The 15,864-nt window shown below is 34.2% G+C and overlaps 1 pseudogene; it reads right to left on the minus strand.

The window, feature by feature from the left end:
• Positions 1 to 1,245: 1,245 nt before the first annotated feature.
• Positions 1,246 to 15,864, minus strand: part of LOC119188318 — a 41,921-nt pseudogene continuing 27,302 nt past the window's right edge.

Genomic DNA, 15,864 nt, shown 5'->3' on the forward strand with positions numbered 1-15,864 from the left:
ATAGCCCATGTTTACGTTAAACTATTTCCTGCTTTGATTACGGGCTAATGTTGCAATAAATAACATCCTCCGGATATCCCCATACATATTTTTATGAAATGATGCAATAAGGGTTTTTTAGTATGTTCGATTTTGAAAATTATTATACTATACGTAATAGAACCTTCTTCATCTCTACTCCACCCAAGGGTTGACTGGGAGAAAATGGTTACGGCATTAAGTCCGCCTATATAAAAAATAATAATAATAAAAAAGAAATAGTAGATAATTTGAAAAAGAAACCCTTTTGTGATTACGGCAATAAAATAGTTAAGAAATGGCGACATTCTTATTTTAAATATTGCAATGTGCGCGGAGTTGGAATAGCGCGCTAACTCTTTCTTTCGCGCGCAACGTCATGTGCATGATGTCACTAGATATCATGCCGTCTCGTTTTAGTTATTTAACATTTAGCCCTTCCATCAGATAAAGTCTTATATCTCGTTAATTATGAACTTACTTTTTGTGTTAAATTTTAAAGTAAGTACTTAAATTTCTGATAAACATAAAAAAATATGTGAGTAAAATACCCTATTGTAATTTATTTTCATAAGCCATTTAATTTTAATAAGTAGCAGCGTTTTTATTCGTTTGATTCTAAGTAATACGTCATAACTAGAGTCTTATTTAGAAAATAAATGATCAATTAATTATAATTGTATAGGTATACCACAGCGATAAGGATGCGTCATCACTGAAATAAAAAAAAACCGAAAGACGTATGAAGTCATTATGAATAATAACTAATATTTTGGTATAAAACTAATTAGAGTTAACACAAGTATTGTTTTTTATTTCAAATATGTGTGTGTGTCAATGTGTTCAATAAAGAACATTTCATTGTTCTATACATCTTTTAATTTTTATAACTAATTCTCAATAAAATATATAAACGTAATGCTAATTGTAGATACAAAAATAATAAAAAAAAATAATCACACATCCCTCGTAATTTATTTACACTTTATTTTACAAAATATAAATAATATTTACATAGTACGAATATTTTTTACAAATTACATCCGATTTTAATTTTTTTATACAATCATGGAAGAATTAATATTGCACTTCTATCTACAAAATTCATAGGAAAAAAAAGTATAATTGTTCATAATTTAATTTCACATCAATATTTCATTACAATAGCTTTAATATGTAAACCAACCAACGTTTAAAATAACTTTAAAATTGAATTAAAACTTTAATCCATTTTACAAATACCTATCTATATAAATACCTTTTATTTCATATATATCATAAATTTAGACAAATTCTAAATAAGTTAATCGGCAAATTAGAACATCAGTTTTTTTACATTTCAACAATTATTACCGCAATGGATAACCTATCGCGTCATTATTTCGAACTTATATTTAATGCTACAAAATTGTACTTAAATGTAGTTCAGTGGCTCTCAAACTAAGATTACCTATTTACTTCTTAAAGGTACGCCTTGTAACACTATTAATTGTTAACATACCATAATTTTGATTATGATAAACTGTGGCACTTAATTCTTTAGTACTATAAGATTTACAATATAGATAAGCGAGTAAAATGGGTTTGGAACCACTGATAGTCTTTAAAAGTACAGTCGTAAGCAAGACCTACGTTTAAAACCTTAGCTATGCCAGAACAAAGATTTCACTGTAGAAAAATCTCTGTACACAAATTATGTGAAATATCTAAGTTTTGAGTATCACCTTGTATCTAGTTTTTAAAATATTAGATTTGATCGCTGATCGCCATTTTACTTTTTATGTCGCATTGTACAAAACATAATCTAAATTTAAATAAATACACTTAAACTAAATGACGAATTGTTACTGGCTTTTTGAAATTCCAAATTTAAATTTCTTTTTTAAATTCCTTCATAGAGTTTTAATGGTATAAATAAGTAACAATTTCAGTACGCGGCAGTTCCCTTAAGATATATTTTGCCGCACGGGTTTCTGATGATGTCGATCAAATCTTGTAATCTTTAAATTATGCGTGGAAGTAATGCTGCAGCTCTTCGCCGCCCAGCACTGCTGTCTGAACAGGAACTTCTGTAAAACCAACGAGAGATTATATAAAACTGATTTTTACTGGCGCTACGGTTTTCCTAGTACAGAAATTAAATAGAAGTTTTAGTACGGAAAGGAATTTGAAGATCGTTTCAGTAGTCCTAATTAAGAATAATTACATTATTTTGATCACTTAGTAGGTTTTTTAGTAGCGAGGCTAAAAAGAAATAACGACTTATTACATAGTATTTTTTGTAATTAATTAAAATTCTAACACTGTAGTTTCTAATGATGGTATAATAAAACATAGTCGTTAAAGTATATTCAAGTATTAACGCTATTAATCATGTTATATAAGACTCTTGAAATCAGATGTCTGACAAAATTATGATTAGTGAAAACCCGTCTCGCTATGGTCTTCAAACATTCTAACTTTTTATTTTATTGCACACCGTGACTAGGTATTTTTGTACATAGACAAGATAAATTAAATTATGCAAACGTTCAAAATACACCAAAGTAAATATCTTTGTTTACCTCTTTGGAGATCTACTATTTCAATTTTGAATTTCGAATTTGAATATTTTATTGTTTACGGAATATTGTTCACCTAGTCTTGTTGATTTCTCACAAATATTATTAATCGTCACTTTCTCTTAGCGTTCCGTAAGAAAACATTTTATATTAAATCTCTTAATATTATCATAATTAAGTGAATCAACGCTGTCATATTTGCGTGATTTCATAAAGTTACGATACAATACAAGTACACCACAATATATTCTAATTAAATCTAATTACGTAAAATGAAAGTCATGGTTAGTAAAAGTCGACTAAATATTCACAATTAAAATTATAAACACAAGTGTATATGTATGTACATAGATGTTTCAAAATAGTAATGTTTGCGTTCGTAAAAATATTGGTTCGTATATTTTAATAACTATGTGCTGTTGGTATCCACCCGGATAGCGACCACCTTACAAGTTGTAAAACCCGCCATAGTGGCCCACGTAAGTGTGTCACGTTCCAGGAGCAGACTGTATATGTGGTTCCAACAGGCCGGCATAATTTTGTCGACTATCAAGGGGTAATCATCTCTGGTCAGTCGATATTCTATTGGACCCCACTTACCATCAGGTGCAGTGGGGTCACTTGGCCGTGCTCGTATAAAAAAAAAATCTTTTCCAGGAAAGATGGAGCACGCGGGGAAGCCGCAAGAAAGAAATATTAACCTATGAATTTCCTGGACTCTACGAACACTAAGTCAATAATTTGAAACCGTACTAACCGCTGATTTTAAGAAACAATTCCAATCGAGTCTTCGATCGATCACAATAGACCAATCAATGGGCTTAGAATGTGGAAAAAAAAAGATACGACTCCGTGTTCTATTGGGTGTTTATTGCTAACACGTGAATGACGCATTGGTGGATATCGTGCCGTTTTATTATGATTGGTCGAGAGACTAACACGTGACCGACGCCTTGGTCTCTCGACCAATCACAAACTTCCAAATTAAACGACATCGAAATTCAAGTCGTGTGAGACATTCTAAGGGGATTGAACATTCTTTTGATATGCGTATAAATGTCATATTTTTATTGGTATAGGATCGGATTGATAGATTGGGCTTATTTATTGAAAGCGGACGAGTCTGTGATTTGTCAGTCAATGTAGAAGTCACCATAGACCCAAAACTAAAATCGGAGATAGGGACGCATCTATTACAATAAGAAACAAATTAGTTAATGATATTTACAAATGCTTAAGGTCCAATAAGTTTTGTAATTGACAAAGTCATTATTAAGTGTCAAAATTAATCTTTCATATATTTATTAGTATTTTTTAATTGAAGTTATTTTCCTCATAAAATCCGTCGATTACTTAACGTGACGTACGTATTTAGTTTAATTACAATTTTGTTATATTATATATTATTTACAAAAGGAAAATTATACTTAGCTTTCGTAGATAATGTTATATACAATTTGGATCTACGGTAAATAGTCAGTCAACGTCAAGTCATCACATACCTCAAGTCAGTCAAGTCAGTCGTATCACACTTGAACGATCTTGTTCCCGCGAAGAATGTACTTCACGTCTTTCCTTCTATTCTGTTCTGTAGTGTGTGGCGGTTGTGTTGTCGTGGTTGTTGTGGTAGTGGAAGTTGTAGTGGATGAGGACGTGGTGAAAAGTGGGTCTGGTAACAGCTCCGCAGGTAGCACCCCTATTTCATTATCATGTACTACAGGAGTGGAAACGAAAGGAACCTGTCCTTTTTTCAACATTTTAGCATAACTCTCTAATCGAGTGAATTGTGGCACCTCTTCGATAGACCTTTCGTTTTGATTGAGGTAAACCTGAACCTTCTTCAAATTATTCCTGATCTTTTGCATTTTCTCAGGAGTGAGACCTTTAGAATGCGTCACTACCGCATGTTTGGAAATACTATAATCGAAAGGCGGGTGCGTGTTTCTTGGATCATAATCAGAGTATGCGTCGACCATAGCTGGTTCGCCGTAGGAGTTCACGGCTCCCCAGCCCATGGGCTTGAATTCTGGGACTGGTTGTGGAGGAGGTGGGGGCTGGTTCACTAAAGGTTCCTCATGGTACGAAGGAGCTGTGGAGAAAGTGTTTTTGATGGCGCTGTACACTGAGTGGAGGATGGAGGATGGTGGTTCTATGGGTGTGTGTCCTGTTTTTGTTGTGTCCCAGCCGTCGTTGGAGTCCCGTCGCCCAACGGCGCCAGTAAAAGAAGCCCGGCGTGCACCCCGTTCAGTTTACCATGGCCTGTCTCAAAAGTCAGTCATTACGTCATCACGTCAGTTTTGTGCAAGTTCTTGTTTGTTTTTAACTGCATTTATTTGTTCATGTTTGCGTGAAATTTTCTTGAAATAAACAACAGCAATTACAATATGAGCTAATTAAAAACAAAAACATATTTTTGTTAAATTCTCTGAAGACATCAGTCGTCATCAAAATCTGATGTTAGTAAAGTGTGTTACAAATTATCACAAATTCAACATTGCGTTACATCACGTCATATCAGTGATGTATAATATTAAATACAACAGAATACTATGCATCATTTCTGCCAGTCGTACTACCTTCACAATTAAAGAGGTACCCATGATGTGGAGATAGTTTTTCGACTAAGTAAATATCACGCAGCGTTAAAAACCGCTGACGGTCGTCAGGGTACCTCTACAATTAGGGAATGGTAGTGAAAATTGGCTGTGCACGTATGAATAATAAAAGGTACCTAAATGATGGTAATGGTATGGTATTTGTCGTCTCATTGCTCTTTTTTGAGGTTGTCCTAAAAGGTAAAATAGAAATGTAAATGAAAGAATATTTTGTAGTAGATAACAGCACAACGGAAAAGAATTATGTTTGCTCAAGAAATATATATTTATCATGGTTTAGGAAATGATTTTATGGAACTTATGGTAATGATGCATACAGATTAAATTTAAATAGATTTAAGTTTACAAAAAATTGAACAATTGTTTAATATTGAGTCCTAGTAGTATGGATTTATGTCATACATTTCTCATAAAGTATATTATATTAATTTATAGAGTAAGTGAAATATTTTTTTACCCTGTTTAGACCAGCTGATTTTAGATTCAATATGGAAAGTACCCTTTAGAAGTATAACTGTTTGTAAAAATATTATAAGTTATTTATCCCTAAGAAGATATTAAAATGTATTGGTTTTTCACACAATTAATTTCTTAAATTAAAAATTATATTCATCACGTTATTTACCATTTGGAGTGAATCAAATATAGAAAAAACCGTAACAAGGTAAAAATATGGTTTAGTTGATGTTCCCTATATCTGAGATTTTCGATAAATAATACTTTGGTTACTTGACATTATTTTTAAAATATTTATAAAAGTCTAAGTCAATGAAGGCAATCTGTTGTCGGCTCTTGCATCAGTAGCAGCTAGGGTGTTATTAAAAAAATATTTTAAAAGTATCAGAAGTGAGTAAACAAAAAAAAACATTCACGTCGAATAACCTCCTCCTTTTTTTGAAGTCGGTTAAAAATGAACGCGGACGTATGAAGCGACATTATTGTAAATATATGACAACGCTCCCATAAATAAAGATAAAAAACGTAGAAGTTATATTCGGATGTATTTTGCATCAATTATGATCACTACAATTCACTACATAAATGACGTAATACCACGATAAGTTCCAAACAGTGCCAATTCTCTCACTTAGCTGAATAATTGTTGCACAACTCTTCAAAATAATATTCTTTAGGTTCCATTGTGTTATTCTATTCTGAGTGAAACAAGTCGAGCGTGAATCACCTAAGAATAGTTTTTTGTTGCTACTTCTTAGCCTGTAATATCACATTGGTCTGGGTTTAAATGGAAGCTGAATAATTAACATCTTCGTCGTGGTTTTATGCGAAATTTGATAACTTTTTTATAGATATTACACACACTCACGCATTTTAAATTTAAAGGGGTAGACGGCGGCGCTACTGATGCATCCGCTTTTTACTGTGCATGTTACGTCCCATGATGTGATAGGGGGCGACCCTATCGTCATATAAAGGATAAATTCCAGACTCCGGGCTGATACTGAGCAGAAATACTCAATATCACTTTTCATGACCCAAGGATCGAACCCAAAACCTCAGCACTGCAGTTGTGCCGTCATACAACTACGCCACCGAGGCAATCAAAAATTCGATAAATTATTAAATTCATAGAAATTCAATCATCTCTACTTTTATTCGGATTATCGATTATCCAGCCAGTTTTATTCGTGCCATATACATAATTAGGGGAAATCGTCGAAAATACTCTTTTAAACTACAATTTCAGCATAATTTCATATATGGACATAGCCTATCGGATTAGGTGTAGTGGCAGTGGGCACATAGCTCGCAGAACTGATGGCCAATGGGGCAAGAAGGTTCTGGAATGGAGGCCACGAACTAGCAAGCGCAGCGTCGGACATCCACCCACGAGGTGGACAGATGACCTAATAAAAGTCGCAGGATACGGGTCACTTCCAATAGGTCGATCTGAAAATCTTTGAGGGAGGCCCATGTTCAGCAGTAGACATGCTGCGGCTGATGATGATAATTTCAACGAAAATGAATATTTAATAGTCACAATTTCCTTAAAGTCCAAAACAAACACACTGTTTTCTCTCTAAACATACTAATGCTTCAAGCATTACGTTTATGCACACATTATATAACCGTGAAGATACTTAATGCTGCCAGGTATGTACTTGAATATTTGCTAGGGTCCCAAAGGTAAATACGCTTAGCAAGTTTAGCTTGTAAATAGTAAGATGGCTGATGAATATTCAACAATAAAACGTATGGGGGAATTATTTGTATGATTGTTATAATATTATAGTCATTTTATTATTCTAACTGTAACTTTATAGAGGTTATTGTTTTGTACAATAATTAATTGCTATGTATTGTGGTTTTTAGTTTTAAACCATTCAATGTTAATTGAACTATAAAATCATTTTATTATACTAATCGTTTTCAATCCCCGTGATTATATCAAATTACTACACAATAAAGCTGAAGTAACAACACTGAATAGAAAATAGAAAAAAAATAATAAATACAATTAATTGGGGAACAAGCCCCCGGATACGTCATCTTAATCGGGACCTGTCCGATAAAAATGGCGTGAAAGTGAGTACGAATGTGTGTTTCCGAATGCAGTTTTTATCCGCGCCCTGCACCCGTTGAAAGTAGTCTTGCAAGACTAGTAGCAGTGTCGACAATGTCAAAAACCCCTGACGGAGGTTCGTTGACCTTAATTACGATACTATATTTACAGATAAAACGTAGTTACCGCAGTTTCACGATTCGAATTCGATATATTGTTTACAAAAGTTTTAGTTGATATATTGGGTTTTGAAGACTTTTACTTACTGACAGTAATCTATACACATTAAAAACAAAGACCCCTTTTCTTTCTGTCTGTATCTTCTTAAAATCTACTGAACGGAATTTTATGCAATTTGGTATAGAGATAATCCAAACGAATACCCTGGTTCACTATTACGAGGTCCTATGTTAATTTTAATCTATATCCAAAAATATTGGCCCACATGTCAAAAAGATATTACAATCTAACTCGTATTTGTAGACTCAATGTTGCTGTTTAAAAGAAGGCCTCAAAACAATAATAATAATATAAATAATAATATCAGCCCTGTATTATATACTTGCCCACTGCTGAGCACGGGCCTCCTCTACTACTGAGAGTAGTACTAGGCCTTAGTCCACCACGCTGGCCTAGTGCGGATTGGTAGGCTTCTACACACCCTTCGAAATTCCTAGAACTTCTCAGGTATGCAGGTTTCCTCACGATGTTTTCTCTTCACGAAGCACCTCTGATTTTTCTATTTTAGAAAAATCAGAGGTGTGTGCTCTTGATTTGAACCTGCGGACATTCGTCTCGGCAGACCGTTCCACAACCAACTAGGCTATCGCCGCTTACAACAATATTAAAAATCAAAAAATAGCTATCACATTTATAAATTACCAAATAACGGAAGATATTATTCGAAAGCGTACAGGATCTGAGTAAGAGAAGTTATTACTTGAATGCAAATGAAGCCGGAATTGTTGTTACGTGTATTAAATACTACTTTTCTCGGATCAAACCTTGTAACCGCGGCAATGTAAATGTCATTGGAACAACTTGGTTTAATAGAGTTGATATTATTCTGTGTCAGAGAACTTGCATCAGTCTAGATCTCAATAAACACATTGGGTTTGTTTTAAATAAGGTCTTTAATTCGTCCGGGTGAAAGAGTTTTTCCGGATAAAATCCCGCTATCGATATATTTTTTCCGAGTTGTAGTCTATATCGTTCTTAAAGTCTCAAACTATCTCCATACCAATTTTATCAAAATCCGTTCGGTAGTTTTTGAGTTAATCGCGTTCGAACATGTGGACAATCGACGGAATTCATTATAAGGAAAAGAAATGGGAAACATTAAATAATTTAAAGTTAATAATTTGTATTCAATATGTGTTGCTAAGAGGCGATAGCCTAGTGGGTGTGGAACGGATTGCCGAGACGAATGTCCGCAGGTTCAAATCTCAAGGGCATACACCTCCGACTTTTCTAAAAAAATCATGTGTGCATTCTTTGTGAATTTATCGTTCGCTTTAACGGTGAAGGAAAACATCGTGAGGAAACCTGCACATCTGAGAAGTTCTCAGTAGGAATTTCGAAGGTGTGTGTAGTCCAATCCGCACTAGGCCAGCGTGGTGGACTAAGGCCTAATCCCTCTCAGTAGTAGAGGCCCGTGCTCAGCAGTGGGCAAGTATATAATACAGGGCTGATATTATTATTATTATGTGTTGCTAAATACTTAGATATTGACACATTGCTGACCTAGTTACTAATGAAATCGACCACACACCCTTCCCCATTGATAAAATGTTTAATCTCATTTCTTTTAATTATGACTGGTCTTTCATAATTTTATTTTCCCTTTACCATTTCACAGAATCATGTATAATTTATATTTCTCCGACAGAATCTAGGTTAGTAAAGGCTGTTTTTGTAAAGTACTATGCGGTAACTGGCCGGTATTATGAAATAAAGTTTAGATCTATTATATAACCTAATAAATAATGACCCGAGGCCGCTCTCGGCTCGCTTTACTATCTCAGACGTGAGCTTCCTTGTAGAAATTTAGATCTAGATGTTAAATAACAAGTTAAAGTGAATTGTATTCAAATGCGGTTTTACTATTTAAAATAAAATTCCAGTGTACAATTTTTACACGTTATAATTGTTGATAATAATTCAGTTAATTCCAAAGCGGAATTAGCTGAAATAATTTATATTTTATTGCTTTGAATGACGAGACGAGCTTGGCGTTCGCCTGATGGTAAGCGATACGACCACCCATAAACAGTAGAAACACTATCCAACACCTTGAATTACAAAGTATTGTTTGCTATTCCACTGCGCTCGCCATCCTGAGACATGAGATGTTAAGTCTTATTATGTCCAGTAGTTACACTGGCTACAATGTCTTTCGAACTGGAACACAACATTGACTTTACACTGTTGCTTGGCAGCAGATATAAACATTGCGGTGGTATGTACCCAGGCGGACTCTTACATATGAGAGACCTACCATCAGTATATATTTAATGATGGCAGTACATGAGATATAGAAATATTGCTATTTCTAACATCAACGACCTATTAAGCAGGAAGTGTCTAGAAAAATATAGCCTAGATAATATTACACGTATTAGATTTACTATATATAACATATCTGCAAGTAGATTCACATGAATCTCGCATTTCAAGCGGACGCAGTCGTCGAACTAGATTGACTGGTTTCCGTGACATAATGCACTTTCACTACATCAAACAAAATATCAATGCAGGTGCTACGCTTTATACAATAGTCTTAGGCTTCCCTGAAAATCGTTAGGTAACCGATCGTGCCCATTTAATTTGCTTCCTACATCTAAGTAGGTTGGTTCTGATTAGATTGTTTTGTATTTATCGATTTAAGTGACGCAATGTTTTCATATTATTTTTTATTCATAAATTAAATCATACATCGAACATTAAACGCAACATAATTGTATCACGCCTATTTAATTGTTATTGCAATTTGAAATCCACAAAAATCCTTAAAATTATGAATCACTGTCGTGTGTATGCAATGACTTGACTTTTAGTTTGCTTACAACTAAACGCCGCAGTGAAACACAAAACCTTTCACGTAAGAATTCTTAAAAAGTAATGCAAATTCTTGCTCGCTGATGAACATATACATAACACAATAAAGCTCTTTGCTCCTGTTTACAGTGCTCTTGAAATCGCGCATTGGAAAAAGCTACAGTTGAACCTCACAGCAGATATACTCACCTTCGCAACACCGAAATGCAACATTGCAAGAAAATGACAGGGCGAGTCCACATGTAATTTGTTTTGAATCATTTCATCACCAACACGATAGTTTCCGTTTGAAAAGGAAAGTTATGCAAATGCCGAATAGATGTTTACTACTTAGTTATAAACGTGTAAACCAGGTCGACGAATGATAACCTTCGGGAGCCAAGATAAGAGAGGAGGCTCTTGCGAATTTATATTGGACCTGTATTGCAATCATTTGGAAGTATCTTTAGCTGCCAGCAAAAAATATACAGACAAAAAAATCCAGAAACCGAGCGAAGTTGAAAAAGAACACGGAGCATTTTGAAAATATACAGCCAGGATCCACAGAGCATATACACCGCACCGGTCTTGGAAGAAGCACTTGAAACAAGAAGATCACCAAAGCGGTGATGAAGAGTTACCGAAGTAACAGACATTCCAGAGAAATGCAAGAAGGGATTCCAATCAGGCAGACTTGATAGAAATAATGCTTGACGCATATCTTACCAAATTTCATTGATTAGATCGTAATATCGATAATATAATTCTTCAGAAGGCCACGGCATCGGCTCAACGTCGTCAACATTAACCGAGGACATCACTATCATCTCTGAAAAAAGAAAGTCGAACATTTGACATAATGATCTCATCCCGTTATTAGCATTGTTTATGATGGGTTAAAGGTTTCTGCAATTAGACATTATTTTAGAACAATCATGCGAGTTTCGGATAATTTTGTGAAAAAATATGCTGTTGTATTGCAGTTTGACAATTTTGTCTAATTTTATGCAATTAAAAATGTATTTTAAATAGTCAATACAGTACAACGAGAGTCTAGATTTTTAAAAAGTACATTGTATCTTATTATATAAAGACAACATTATATTTCGATTAAAGTTAAACTTTTGTGGCTGACTGTGCTAAATACTGTTACTTTCATACTAACACGAAAACATTAAAAACCTGATGAATATTCAATTCGATTACAACATACGCATACCGAAGCTTTGCTTTGCTGCATTATATGGACACAAGTAACCGTAAAATTGAGACGAATGGAACAGTTTACGACCATCTTATTGTTACAACTTACAACGGGCCTGACTAACAACAGTCTGAGGTAAACTTTAATGTTTTGCTGCTAGAGTTTGAATTATAAATAGCCACATTGACATACTTGTTATAAAATACAAGTATTGTACCGCGGACATCATAACCACAAATCATACCAAACTAGTACCAAACGTGTTGATAAACAACGCGCCTACTTAAACAAACAAACACCTAGCATACTTAGAGTAGAGTGATCTTCGGATTTTTTTTCACAGCAGATTTATCGCGTGCATACACAGGCTATTTTTATTGGCACATTTACAATAAAAATATTAAATTAAACACATCGCCATCAGCTACATAAAGTCCACTGCTGAACTCAGGCCTTCTCCAAAGACTTCCAGACGGAACTTTCAAAAGCGGCCTACATCCAGTGTGTTCCTGCGAGCTTTATCAAAGTTATCTGTCTACCTCACAAATGGCCATCCAACGCTGCGCTTGTCCGTGGTCTCCACTTTTTTGCTAATTTATTTGATGTATCAATATTATTGATACATTTAATTTTGATATAATTAAGTAAATCATTGCCACAATATGCCAATTTCAACTCGACGCAATGCATGTGTAACAAAAAACTACTGACATTTAGCCAAAATGTACCCTAAAGGTATGTTACATAAAAAATGTTCTCATGCTGGGTGCGCAGCTGCGTCGAACTTTGACCATCGTTACGCAATAAGTGGCCTACTTAACTTACTTTTACTTTTAGAATGTCCGTTCAAAACAAAAATAAAATCGACTTTAATAACATCTTCAAAATGAATGCTGTCGAAGTTCTATGTGGTATTTATTGTACAGTGTTAATGATCTCTCGCCAATCGGTCCTTTATTATTGAAAATTTACTTTCAATTATTTTGAAGATGGTGTCTTTTCATCATACATTGTAGCCAGTATAACTTTTGGACATTATAATACCAGCCCTGTATTATACTGTTCCAGTGTAGGGCACGAGCCTCCTCTACTACTGAGAGGGATTAGGCCTTAGTCCACCACGCTGGCCTAGTGCGGATTGGTAGACTTCACACACCCTCGAAAATTCCTACAGAGAATTTCTCAGGTATGCCAGTTTCCTCACATTGTTTTTCTTCACCGTCGTAGCAAGCGATAATTCACAAAGAATGCACACATCATATTTAGAGAAGTCAGAGGTGTGTGCCCTTGGGACTTGAACCTGCATACATTTGTCTCGGCAGTCCGTTCCACAACCAACTGGGCTATCGCCGCTTTTGGGCATGATAAGACTTAATATCTCATGTCTAAGCATGGCGAGCGCGGTGGAATACCAAACAATACTTTGTAATTCAAGGTGTTTCTACTGTTTATCGGCGGTCGTATCGCGTATCATCTGGCGAACGAAAGCTCGTCTCGTCATTCAAAGCAAAAACATCGTGTTTCCGTCTGATGAAGGTATTCATTAGACCCCTCAGTACATTGGCAATTTGGTCTATATTTTGGAGCATCCTCCTTTTGGTATTTTCCCTACTATAAGTCGACTAGTGAGCGGTTATTTTCTCTGATCAGTCGACACTAACTGACCCGCTTACTAGCTTGCAGTTTTGTTATGTATTCATTGTAAATGAAATTATAATATGTACATTTTCATATAATATTCTTTTATTACAATGACAAATGTCAATCATACAATTTACTTTTTAGTGACCATAGAGTGGCCACGAACACAACAAGTTTGTTCTCTTTAGTATTACAAAAAGTAAAAATACGTTCTAGAATGTGAACCTGTTTATTATCATAGTCGACCAAGACGTCTCGTAGACAATGAGTTGTGTAACAGTCAGTTATCGACATCCATTCAGTTAGGTTATATAAGTTGACATTACAATTTAGCTTCTAAGTGGCACGAATCGTAATGACATTGTTTGTTTTTGTTTCCACTTTCGTCGGATTTTCTCCTTATTGAGTGGTGTGTGTTATATTCCATTATTAAATGTTGCTTTTATGGATATGTGGAAATATACATATATAAAGTTATTAAAAACGGTAACTTTATAGTTTTGTGTATGAGTTTAAGACATACTGATGTTAGAATTCTTTTTTATAAATTCAATAGTTTTTACATTTTGAATAACTATTCAATAAATGATCATAATCGTAAGTACGAAATTTTTCGATATTATTTTGACCTTACAATAATTGAATACGACTCATTAAAACAGTATTAAACAATTATTTTTTTCAATTGTGCTGTTATCTATCTAAAATAACTTTTTTATTATTTTATAATATTGTATTGTTTTATGACTTACCGTCTAACTGTGATGGGTATTTATGCGCGGCGAATCCCGTGGGAGCAGCAGGGGCGGTGTGAGAGTAGTGCGCGGGGCTGTTGGAGCTCCACGTATGCGCTGGGGGTCCGTATTCTAAGTGGGAAGTCGGTGGGGACCGTACACTGCGGTTGCTGAAATTAATTGTTTTGTGTTATGCGCTGTTCATGTGATTAATAAAATATGCTTGTCAAGCCTTGTCAAAGCATCATAAATTCAAATGTTAATAATATATTTAGCTTGGCATGCATGGCTTTGCATGAATTTGCTGGATTGTGTTTTTGCCGATTCGGAAGTGGCTGCTATCATATTTATATTATGTTCTATATTTTTTGATATTTTTAGCACAAATCATTGGATACAATTTTATTATAATCAAATCTTTTCATTGAAAACAGTGTTAAAAATATTTTCATTTTACGCATAGATGTCTATCAAGTATATATTAGCTAACTTTCATTTAATCGTTTATTATCATTAAAATGAAATTTGCCAAAATGCAATTATAAAAATATATTGAAAATTTCAAAATTGCAAACCACTAAACAATTAAATGGAATATTTGGCTATTCAAATTTTCATAAAATAAAAATGTTCGAATTTCGAACACGGTGGTATTCTACATTCAAATGACGTAAGCTTGTGAAACTGGGACGGATCTAGGAAAACCCGCTTGCTATCGGGGCACGTGGATTTGTTCCGTCATTGCGAAATACCGAATGTGTCATAATTATTTCTAAACTGATAAGGGAGGAAGTTAGTCTATTTAAGTGATATTTTTATTTATAGTCATGACTGTGAAATATATTAAATGAGAAACATGAAGATAAAAGAGTGATTCTATTTCATTTATATAAAATAAAATCGACTTGACTTTGTAGAACATAATTTTATATGTAATTTTTATCCGTTATGTAAAACATTAATGAATTATACACGTAGACCTTCCTTGTGAAGCTCTCCGTCCATTGGTGAGATCTCTATGAAAATCTGTTTAGTAGTTTTTCTTTCCTAGTCTATTTTAAAATATGTGAGAAAGGTTTCGTTCTTCAAATTATCCCTATTTTTACCAAGTCCATTTTTACGATAATTGCTTCTGGAATACTATACTTTATAAAACTTAATATAGTCTCAACAATAATACGATAATTAATAAACTTAACCTATAAATTTAAGAAATCGGACATAAACAAAATATTTAATAATTATTTCTTATGTTTACGTAATGTTAGACAATAGACATTATAATAAAAGCCCCGTGACCATGAAGTCTGCAGCCCTCCAAACGGCGGCAGAAAATTATAACATAAAAACGCGATAGAATCCAGATTTTTTTATAAGTAAACTCAATCTTCCGCATCGATAGTATTCTTACACTACCCATCAATATTATGTAAACAAATTTGAAAGACAAAAAGCATTACGTAATTTCCTATCGACTTGCATTAACACACGGTTATACGAGCATTAATAAAGTCTCGTAACACGCCGGATATGA

Source organism: Manduca sexta, chromosome 20 (genome assembly GCF_014839805.1).
Source record: "Manduca sexta isolate Smith_Timp_Sample1 chromosome 20, JHU_Msex_v1.0, whole genome shotgun sequence".
Taxonomy (NCBI): domain Eukaryota; kingdom Metazoa; phylum Arthropoda; class Insecta; order Lepidoptera; family Sphingidae; genus Manduca; species Manduca sexta.